Raw genomic sequence first — 12110 nt, forward strand, 5'->3', positions numbered from 1 at the left:
ACTAATGATGATTGCACTAGTCATGATGAAAATGTCTCTTATAAGCATGTCAATTTGTGGAGTGCATAGAGTTTGCAAGTGCACACCAAATAGGGAAGATAGATTTTGCAAGAGGCATAAGTATTTAGAAACTAAATGGTTGCAAGAAAGGCTAGATGTTTGTGCTGAAAATTTAAATTTTCTTAGCCATCCTTGTGAACTTTCCAATGAATGTGGTCATTTAAATATCCAATGCAAATTGTTTCATGGTCGAATCGTGTCCAAAAATTGTGATGACTTGATTTCCCTTGCGCATCATAATGAACTTAGTTTGCTTGTGGGTTATGAAGAAATGAAACGTATAACTAAGGATATTCCAGAATTTTCCCTTGATAAAGTTCTTGATTTTGATCTAGAGGAAATTTATATGTATTGTGCGATGAATTGCATTGGAAATCCTTATATTGCCAATTACATAAAGACAAGAAAACAAATAGAAGATGAAGAGAATACTAATGAAATGGAAAAGATTTCCCAATATCCTCCTATTATTTCTTATCTATACCAATATAAAAAGACCCAAAGGGGCAGATCCAACTAATCTCGGCCATTGAACCAAGTCAATCCAATGACCTAGACTGCTCCAATGGCGAGCGTTAAACGTGTTTAACATGCAATTAGTATCATACCAAATATTGCACTAATCACAGGATTAACACACAAATAATAGCATACCTTATATCCGCATGCAATTAATATATTGCCTAAGTATTAACGTGTGTTGCACGTGCGCAATTACTAGTGGTGAATCAGGTAACGAGGAGGAGCCTTCTATTCAACCAATCTCATTAATAAGGAGCTCCAAAAAGAGGATTAAACCCACACATGATGTGAAAAATAAAAAGAAAATACAGAGAAGCAAAGGTAAAAAGGTATCCCTCCCAAATTATGTTGCTCCTATTACTCATTGTGATGATGATAATTGTTATACTATTGGTGTTATCCATACTATTAATGATGAGAGTGATTATGCTTATGATATGAAAAGGCCCAAGCTTGGGGATGCTATGTTGGATGAAAATGACATGTTTGAGAAATTATTTGCTGCAACAAATGTTTGTCCCAAGCTTGGGGATGCTATGTTTAATGAAGATGATATTTTTAGTCTCCCAAGTTATGATGAGCAAATTTATTATGATGATAGCATGCCTCCTATTTATGATGATTATTGTGATGATACTTATGCTATAGAAATAGTGATGATTATATTTATTAAACTTTCCATGATTATGATTACCCTTTTTCTAAACATTACTCTTTTAATGTGGAAACAATTTTATAGTATTCGAGTTTCTTATGATACTCCCACTATTCTGATTGAGGAGAATCTTGCTTATGTGGAGAGTAGTAAATTTTCTATGCTTGTAGATCATGAAAAGAATGCTTTATGTGATGGTTATATTGTTGAATTCATTCATGATGCTACTGTAAATTATTATGAGGGAGGAATATATGCTTGTAGGAATTGCTATAATATCAAGTTTCATCTCTATGTGCTTAAAATCTTGAAGTTATGCTTGTTTTGCTTTCCTATGCTAGTTGATTATTGTTACCATAAATTGTTTTCTCACAAAATACCTATGCATAGGAAGTGGGTTACACTTAAATGTGCTAGTCATATTCTTCATGATGCTCTCTTTATGTTTCAATTCTTATCTTTTATATGAGCATCATCGAAATCATCATGCCTAGCTAGGGGCGTTAACGATAGTGCTTGTTGGGAGGCAACCCAATTTTATTTTTGTTCCTTGATTTTTGTTCCTGTTTAGTAATAAATAAATCATCTATCCTCTGTTATGATTGTGTTTTTTACATTTTGATTAGTATTTGTGCCAAGTAAATCCGTTAGGATCTTCTTGGGTGATTGTTATTTGATCTTGCAGTAAAAAACAAAAAGTATGCACTCACGGGAATAATTTTCATTTTTTACCAGAGAGCGATAAAATACCAATTCTACTTGCAGTAGATTAATAAAAAAAATTCCTAGGGCATCCTAACTCTCAGGATTTTTGGAGTTACATAAGTATTCGAAACCTACATATTACTACAGACTGTTCTGTTTTTGACAGATTCTGTTTTCTATGTGTTGTTTGCTTATTTTGATGAATCTACGAGTAGTATTAGAGGGTATGAACCATAGAGAAGTTGGAATACAGTAGATATTACACCAATATGAATTTAGAATGAGTTCACAACAGTAAAAAAGTGGTTATTTATTTTCTTATACTAACGGAGCTCATGAGATTTCCTGTTAAGTTTTGTGTTGTGAAGTTTTCATGTTTTGGGTAAAGATTCGATGGACTATGGAATAAGGAGTGGCAAGAGCCTAATCTTGGGGATGAACAAGGCACCCCAAGGTAACATTCAAGGACAACCAAGAGCCTAAGCTTGGGTATGCCCCGGATGGCATCCCCTCTTTCGTCTTCGTCTATCAGTAACTTTACTTGGAGCTATATTTTTATTCACCACATGATATGTGTTTTGCTTGGAGCGTCATTTTATTTTATTTTGTTTTGCTTGATGTTTGAATAATATCCCAAGATCTGAAATTCTTAAATGTTAGAGAGTCTTCACATAGTTACATAATTATTCAACTACTCAATGATCTTCACTTATATCTTTCGGAGTAGTTTGTCGTTTGCTCTAGTGCTTCACTTATATCTTTTTAGAGCACGGTGGTGGTTTTATTTTATAGAAATTATTGATCTCTCATGCTTCACTTATATTATTTTGAGAGTCTTTTAGAACAGCATGGTAATTTGCTTTGGTTATGAAATTAGACCTAATATGATAGGCATCCATGATGGGTATAATAAAAACTTTCATATAAAGTGCATTGAATACTATGAGAAGTTTGATACTTGATGATTGTTTTCAGATATGAAGATGGTGATATTAGAGTCATGCTAGTTGAGTAGTTGTGAATTTAAGAGATACTTGTGTTAAAGTTTGTGATTCCCGTAGCATGCACGTCTGGTGAACCGTTATGTGATGAAGTCGGAGCATGATTTATTTATCGATTGTCTTCCTTATGAGTGGCGGTCGGGGACGAGCAATGGTCTTTCCCTACCAATCTACCCCCCTAGGAGCATGCGCGTAGTACTTCTTTCGATAACTAATAGATTTTTGCAGTAAGTATGTGAGTTCTTTATGACTAATGTTGAGTCCATGGATTATACGCACTCTCACCCTTCGACCATTGCTAGCCTCTCTAGTACCGCGCAACTTTCGCCGGCACCATAAACCCACCATTTACCTTCCTCAAAACAGCCACCATACCTACCTATTATGGCATTTACATAGCCATTCCGAGATATATTGCCATGCAACTTTCCACCGTTCCGTTTATTATGACACACTCAATCATTGTCATATTGCTTTGCATGATCATGTAGTTGAGATCGTATTTGTGGCAAAGCCACCGTTCATAATTATTTCATACATGTCACTCATGAGACATTGCATATCCCGGTACACCACCGGAGGCATTCATATAGAGTCATATTTTTTTTCTAAGTATTGAGTTGTAAGTAAATAAAAGTGTGATGGTCATCATTATTAGAGTATTATCCCATGTGAGGAAAGGATGATGGAGACTATGATTCCCCCACAAGTCGGGATGAGACTCCGGACGAAAAATAAAAAAGAGGCCATAAAAAAGAGAAGGCCCAAAAAAACAAAAAAAACAAAAAAAATGAGAGAAAAAGAGAGAAGGGGCAATGCTACTATCCTTTTACCGCACTTGTGCTTCAAAGTAGCACCATGATCTTCATGATAGAGAGTCTCCTATGTTGTCACTTTCATATACTAGTGGGAATCTTTCATTATAGAACTTGGCTTGTATATTCCAATGATGGGCTTCCTCAAAATGCCCTAGGTCTTCGTGAGCAAGCGAGTTGGATGCACACCCACTTAGTTTCTTTTTGAGCTTTCATACACTTATAGCTCTAGTGCATCCGTTGCATGGCAATCCCTACTCACCCACATTGATATCTATTCATGGGCATCTCCATAGCCTGTTGATATGCCTAGTTGATGTGAGATTATCTTCTCCTTTTTGTCTTCTCCACAACCACCATTCTATTCCACCTATAGTGCTATGTCCATGGCTCACGCTCATGTATTGCGTGAAGATTGAAAAAGTTTGAGAACATCAAAAGTATGAAACAATTGCTTGGCTTGTCATCGGGGTTGTGCATGATTTAAATATTTTGTGTGATGAAGATAGAGCATAGCCAGACTATATGATTTTGTAGGGATAGCTTTCTTTGGCCATGTTATTTTGAGAAGACATGATTACTTTGTTAGTATGCTTGAAGTATTATTATTTTTATGTCAATATTAAACTTTTGTCTTGAATCTTTCGGATCTGAATATTCTTACCACAATAAAGAGAATTACATGGATAAATATGTTAGGTAGCATTCCACATAAAAAATTCTGTTTTATCATTTACCTACTCGAGGACGAGCGGGAATTAATCTTGGGGATGCTTGATACGTCTTCAATGTATCTATAATTCTTGATTCTTCCATGATATTATATTATCAACCTTGGATGTTTTATATGCATTTATATGCTATTTTATATGATTTTTGGGACTAACCTATTAACCTAGAGTCCAGTGCCAGTTTCTGTTTTTCCTTGTTTTTGAGCATCGCAGAAAAGGAATACCAAACGGAGTCCAATTGACGTGCCAATTTTTGATGATTTTTTATGGACCAAAAGAAGCCCCCAGAGTAAAAGATGTGGCTAGAAGAGTCCCGGGCTGTCCACGAGGGTGGGGGCACGCCCTATCCCCCTGGGCATGGGCCCCTATCTCATGGACGATCCGGAGACCCCCCGGACGTCAGACCTAAACCAAAAATTCCTATAAATACAGAAACCCCAAGAAATAAACCTAGATCGGGAATTCCGCCGCCGCAAGCCTCTGTAGCCACCGAAAACCAATCTAGACCCGTTCTGGCACCCTACCGGAGGGGGAATCCCTCTTGGGTGGCCATCTTAATCATCCCGGTGTTCTCCATGACGAGGAGGGAGTAGTTCACCCTCGGGGCTGAGGGTATTTACCAGTAGCTGTGTGGTTGATCTCTCTCTCTCTCTGTCGTGTTCTTGATTCGGCACGATCTTGATGTATCAGGAGCTTTGCTATTATAGTTGGATCTTTTGATGTTTCTCCCCCTCTACTCTCTTGTAATGGATTGAGTTTTCCCTTTGAAGTTATCTTATCGGATTGAGTCTTTAAGGATTTGAGAACACTTGATGTATGTCTTGCATGTGCTTATCTGTGGTGACAATGGGATATCACGTGGTCCACTTGATGTGTGTTTTGGTGATCAACTTGCGAGTTCCGTGACCTCGTGAACTTATGCATAGGGGTTGGCCCACGTTTTCGTCTTGACTCTCCGGTAGAAACCTTGGGGCACTCTATGAAGTTCTTTGTGTTGGTTGAATAGAAGAATATGAGATTGTGTGATGCATATCGTATAATCATACCCACGGATACTTGAGGTGACATTGGAGTATCTAGGTGACATTAGGGTTTTGGTTGATTTGTGTCTTAAGGTGTTATTCTAGTATGAACTCTAGGATAGATTGAACGGAAAGAATAGCTTCATGTTATTTTACTACGGACTCTTGAATAGATCGATCAAAAAGAATAACTTTGAGGTGGTTACATACCCTACAATAATCTCTTCATTTGTTCTCCGCTATTAGTGACTTTGGAGTGACTCTTTGTTGCATGTTGATGGATAGTTATATGATTCAATTATGTTATTATTATTGAGAGAACTTGCACTAGTGAAAGGTTGAACCCTAGGCCTTGTTTCAACGCATTGCAATAACGTTTATGCTCACTTTTGTCATTAGTTACCTTGTTGTTTTTATATTTCCAGATTACAAAAACCTATATCTACCATCCATGTTGCACTTGTATCACCATCTCTTCGCCGAACTAGTGCACCTTTACAATTTACCATTGTATTGGGTGTGTTGGGGACACAAGAGACTCTTTGTTATTTGGTTGCAGGATTGCTTGAGAGAGACCATCTTCATCCTACACCTCCCACCGATTGATAAACCTTAGGTCATCCACTTGAGGGAAACTTTCTATTGTCCTACAAACCTCTGCACTTGGAGGCCCAATAATGTCTACAAGAAGAAGGTTGTGTCGTAGACATCAGTATGATAGGATGGTATCCTCCTTTGAATGAACATGTGTGAACATGCTTGAACATGTGCCAAGTCAAGCCACTCGAAATTCAAAGGAGGATACCATCCTATCATACTACATCACAACCATTTTAAAAGCATACTGGCACGCAAGGTAAACCGTTATAAACTCCTAGCTAATTAAGCATGGCATGAGTAATTATAATCTCTAATTGTCATTGCAAACATGTTTCATTCATAATAGGCTGAAACAGGAACGATGAACTAATCATATTTACAAAAACAAGATAGGTCGAGTTCATACCAACTTTTCCTCATCTCAATCAGTTCATCATATATCATCATTATTGCCTTTCACTTGCACGACCAAACAGTGTGGATAATAATAATAATGCACGTGCCTTGGACTAAGCTAGAATCTGCAAACATTTATTCAAAGGAGAAGACAAGGTAATGTGGGCTATTTGTTAGATCAACAATAATGCATATGAGAGCCACTCAACATTTTCATCGTGGTCTTATCCTCTCGACCCCCAAAGAAAAGAAAAAAATTTCAAAGAAACACACCGAAATGTTTTTGGAGTTTTTGTTTTTTTGAAGGAAGTAAAACAAGAACGAGAAAAACTATTTACACGGGAAAGATCCCAAGAAGCAAAAGAAGAACGAGAAATCTTTTTGGGTTTTCTTTTAGTACTACTAAGCATGCATAGAAAGTAAACTAACTACGATTAATTTTTTTTGTTTTTCTTAAGGTTTATCAAACACACAAGAAGAAAGCGGGAAAAAGAAATAAAGTAGCATGGATAATACAATTAAAAAGTATGAACACCAACAACTGAAATGAGTGTGTGAAATGAATGTAATGTCGGTGAGAAATATGTACTCCCCCAAGCTTAGGCTTTTGGCCTAAGTTGGTCTAAGGCCACGGTTGGCCTGGCGGATATCCAAAGTTGTAGTCGGGGTTGTAATGAGATGTAGCAGCTACTGCTTGGCGAGCTGCCTCCTGGAGGAGAGAAGCCTCCGTTGTTCGCTCATACTCGTTTGCCTCCTCTCTAGTTATAAAATATCGCCCATTTGCCTGAAAGTTATAGAAAGCAGGAGCAGGAAGAGTAACATGGATGGCGCGTCGTCTATCAAAGATTAGTCGGTACTGGAGGAACTATTCGTTCCTTATAAGAAATTGGTACGTACCATAGCCTCATAATCTAGAAAAGCAGGTGGCAACTCAATATCATACCCCCTCATGGGTACACCCAAATAATTAGCTAAACAAGTTGCATAAAAATCCCACCAAATAAATCTCCATCTTTAGCATTATGGTACAACCTCCTAGCAATAATAGCCCCCAAGTTATAACGCTTATCTCCTAACACCGCACACTTGAGGACACTAAGATCTGGAACACAAAGGGTGGCAATGCTCATGTTTACCGTTAATGCATCTACCTATAAAGAGAGCAAAGTAATGTGTGGCAGGAAAGTGAATACTCCCTATGGTTGCTTGTGTGATATTTCTAGTTTCTCCAATGGTGATGCTGGCAAGAAAATCATTGTATTCAGATTTGTGAGGCTCACTATGAAGACCCCATTGTGGAATTTTGCATGCATCAACAAAGTCTTCTAGGTCCATGGTATAAGATTCATTATAAAGATCAAATAAGACAGTATGAGTATTACGCTTAGATGAAAACTCAAACCTCCGATTGAAGGAATCGGTCAGATAATAATATTGTAAGCACTTGTCTGATAAGAAATCCTTAAGGCCGGCATTTTATACATACGCATAGAACTCATCCTTGAAACCCGCACGATCCATAAATTCATCTGACAGCCATTCACATGGCTTCACTTGAGCTTCCCTCCGTGGTTCAGGTTCCAATTCATGTATCGCACGCCTCGGTGCTTGCTTCCTTGAAGAACCACCTTGGTTCATTCTCCTAGACATTTTTTTCTCTGAAAAATTCCTAAAATTTTAGTGACTCAAAATAAAAGTGAACCAAACTCAACAAAATTGATAGCAACTACTCCTACAAGTGCCTAGAGGCTATATCATGCATCAAAACTACTTTGGGCCATATAAATTTGACATGCAAGCTCAAGAACAGGGTCACCATAGCAGCAAAAAATTTTGCAATAAATAAAGCACTAGAACAAAAACTAATTGGACCATTGGAGGAGTCACATACCGAAGAACAATCCCTCAAAGCATTTTAGTGAATGGAGCTTTGCACAAGGAGATCGAAAATGGCAGCAAGATGAGCAAGAACACGAGGTTGAGATATGGAGTGATTTTTTCTAGAGGAAGAAGGAGAAGATGGGCGCTGGAATAAGTGGAGGGGGCCACGTGGGGCCCACAAGGGTAGGGGGCGCACCCAGGGGGTAGGGAGCGCCCTCCACCTGGCCCACTGGTGAGCCCCCCTGATGTGTGTTCAGTGCCAGAAATTATTAAATATTATATAAAAATCATACTAAATTTTCAAGGCAATTGGAAAACTTTTATTTTGGGGACATTTTTTATTGCATGGATAACTCAGAAAATAGGCAGAAAATACTAATTTTGCTTTATTTAGTCTAAATAACATAAAGTAAAAGATGGTTACAAAGAGTTGTGCCTTCTAAATTCATCCATCTCATGCTCATCAAAAGGAATCCATTAATAAGGTTGATCAAGTCTTATTAACAAACTTCTTCTGAATAACATGAAACCGGAGAATTTTCGAATAACACTAGGTTACCTGAACGGGGATATGCATGTCCCCAATAATAAGAATATCATATTTCTTTTAGAAAGTAGGAAGAGGGAATTCAAAACCTCCAATAGTAATACTTGAAATTTTTCCTATAGAATTGATACTATGCACTTGAGGTTGTTTCTTCGGAAAGTGTACTGTATGCTCATTACCATTAACATGAAAAGTAACCTTGCCTTTGTTGCAATCAATAACAACCCCTGCAGTATTCAAGAAGGGTCTACCAAGGATGATCGACATATCGTCGTCCTCGGGAATATCAAGAATAACAAAGTCCGTTAAGATAGTAACGTTTGCAACCACAACAGGCACATCCTCACAAATACCGATGGGTGTAGCAGTTGATTTATCAGCCATTTGCAAAGAAATTTTAGTAGGTGTCAACTTACTCAATTCAAGTCTACGATACAAAGAGAAAGGCATAACACTAACACCGGCTCCAAGATCACATAAAGTAGTTTTAACATAGTTTCTTTTAATGGAGCATGGTATAGTTGGTACTCCTGAATCTCCAAGTTTCTTTGGTATTCCATCCTTAAAAGTATAATTAGCAAGCATGGTGGCAATTTCAGCTTCAGGTATCTTTCTTTTATTTGTAACAATATCCTTCATATACTTTGCATAAAGAGGCATTTTAAGCATATCAGTCAAATGCATACACAAAAAGATAGGTCTAATCATTTCAGCAAAGCGCTCAAAATCCTCTTCATCCTTTTTCTTGGATGGCTTAGGAGGAAAGGGCGTGGGTTTTCGAACCCATGGTTCTCTTTCTTTACCATGTTTCCTAGCAACGAAGTCTCTTGTATCATAACATTGATTCTTTGATTGTGGGTTATCAAGATCCAAAGTAGGTTCAATATCTACATCATTATCATAACTAGCTTGAGCATCAACATGAACATCATCATTAACATTATCGCTATGTTCATGTTCATTACCAGATTGTGTCTCAACATCAGAAATAGAAATATCATTGGGATTCTCAGGTATATCAGGTTCACTAGCATGCAACGTCCTATTAGATTTCTTTTTCTTTTTAGTACTAGGACTAGGTGCATCAGTATTAATTCTCTGAGAATCTTTCTCAACTCTCTTAGGATGGCCCTCAGGATACAAAGGTTCCTGGGTCATTTACCACCTCTAGTCATAACCCTAACAGCATTATCATTGTTCTTACTATTCAACTCATTAAGTAAATCATCTTGTGCTTTAAGTACTTGTTTGATACGTCTCCAACGTATCTATAATTTATGAAGTATTCATGTTGTTTTATTATCATTCTTGGATATTTTACAATCATTTTATATCAACTTTATATCGTTTTTTGGGACTAACCTATTGACCCAGTGCCCAGTGCTAGTTTCTGTTTTTTGCTTGTTTTTACATCGCAGGAAATCAATATCAAACGGAGTCCAAACACCACGAAACTTTTTGAGGATTTTTTATGGACCAGAAGACTCCCGACCCAGGTGGGTTGCGCCAACCTCGGTGGCCTCCCACACCCCCTCTTTACCCTATAAATTTCCAAAAATTCCAAAAACCCTCGGGGTTAACCTAGATAAGTAGTTTTGCCGTCGCAAGGCTCTATAGCCACGAGAAACCAATCTAGATCCCGTTCCGGCACCCTGCCAGAGGGGGGAATAATCACAGGTGGCCATCTTCACCATCCCGGCGGCCACCATGATGAGGATGGAGTAGTCCACCCTCGGGGCTGAGGGTTTGTACCAGTAGCTATGTGTTTAATCTCTCTCTCTCGTGTTCTTGAGATGTCACATTCTTGATGTATCACGGGCTTTGTTAATATAGTCAGATCATATGGTGTTTCCCCCTCTCTATCCTGTTGTGATGAATTGAGTTTTTCTCTTTGAGATTTTGTTGTTATTGGATTGAATACTTTTATGGATTTGAGAGAACTTGATATATGTCTTGCATATGAATACTCGTGGTCACAATGGGCTATCATATTGATTCACTTGATATGTGTTTTGGCATTCAACTCGCAGATTCCTAAGGTGACATTAGGGCAATCTACGCATAGGGGTTGTGTCACGACCGGTTCTTCAATAAAAATATTTATTGAAAAGCCAATCTTTTAAGTCCAGTATGAGAGAAATCCTCCACACTGGCAGACAAATTCTTGATACAATAAGCCAGTAGCATAAAATATATTACAGGGTCGAACTACGGTTGCTCAACCAAATTATTACAAGCATGCCAATAATTATACATAATGGCGGACACGACACAGGGGTGTGAAGGCATACTACTGACTCGAGGATAGGACGGTGGTGGAAAAACACAGCGGGGAGAGAAATGCAAGACTCTACGTCTGTCATCTCATCGAGCGTCGAGGAGAGGCTCGATGAATTTATTTGGTAGCGGAAGCGGATATAATACAGTGACCAAATCCAGGGTCGCACAAGACTGACTGGGACTCCTCTAGGTGTCGGACTCGCTATCAAACTCTTCATCCATGAGATCGCCTTCGTCAGCATCTGGCCAAATCAACAAGCCAGTGAGTACTTTGAAAGTACTCGCAAGACAGTTCGGACGTAAGATATAACAAATGCATGCATGGATGCGACATGATTAATTCATCAATGCACATTAAAATAAGATTAGCATAACGGGGTAAGAAAAAGGGGAAACGGCGGTAGTCCGCCTGAAATCCCAACGTAACACAAATGAAGACCGATCGGGTGTCTGAAGCGACGCCTCGAAAGGTGAACAAATAAAAATAAGGAAAAAAGATGCCACAGTTGGGCGTCTTAGCGACACCACATAAAGGGCTTTAAAAGAAATACCACAGTCGGACGTCTGAGCGACATCACAAAAAGGGTTTTAAAAGAAATGCCACAGTCGGACGTCTGAGCAACATCACAGAAAGGGCTTAAAAAGAAATGCCACAGTCGGACGTTTGAGCGACATCGCAGAAAGGGCTTAAAAAGAAATGCCACAGTCGGACGTCTGAGCGACATCGCAGAAAGGGCTTTAAAAGAAATGCCACAGTCGGACGTCTGAGCGACATCACATAAAGGGCTTTAAAAGAATTGCCACAGTCGGACGTCAGAGCGACATCGCGGAAAGGGCTTTTATTCGCAAGTAAATAATACTCATAATAAACATTGAATTCATGAAAACAAACGGG

This window comes from Triticum dicoccoides, chromosome 3A (assembly GCF_002162155.2).
Source record: "Triticum dicoccoides isolate Atlit2015 ecotype Zavitan chromosome 3A, WEW_v2.0, whole genome shotgun sequence".
In the NCBI taxonomy this organism is placed as follows: Eukaryota; Viridiplantae; Streptophyta; class Magnoliopsida; order Poales; family Poaceae; genus Triticum; species Triticum dicoccoides.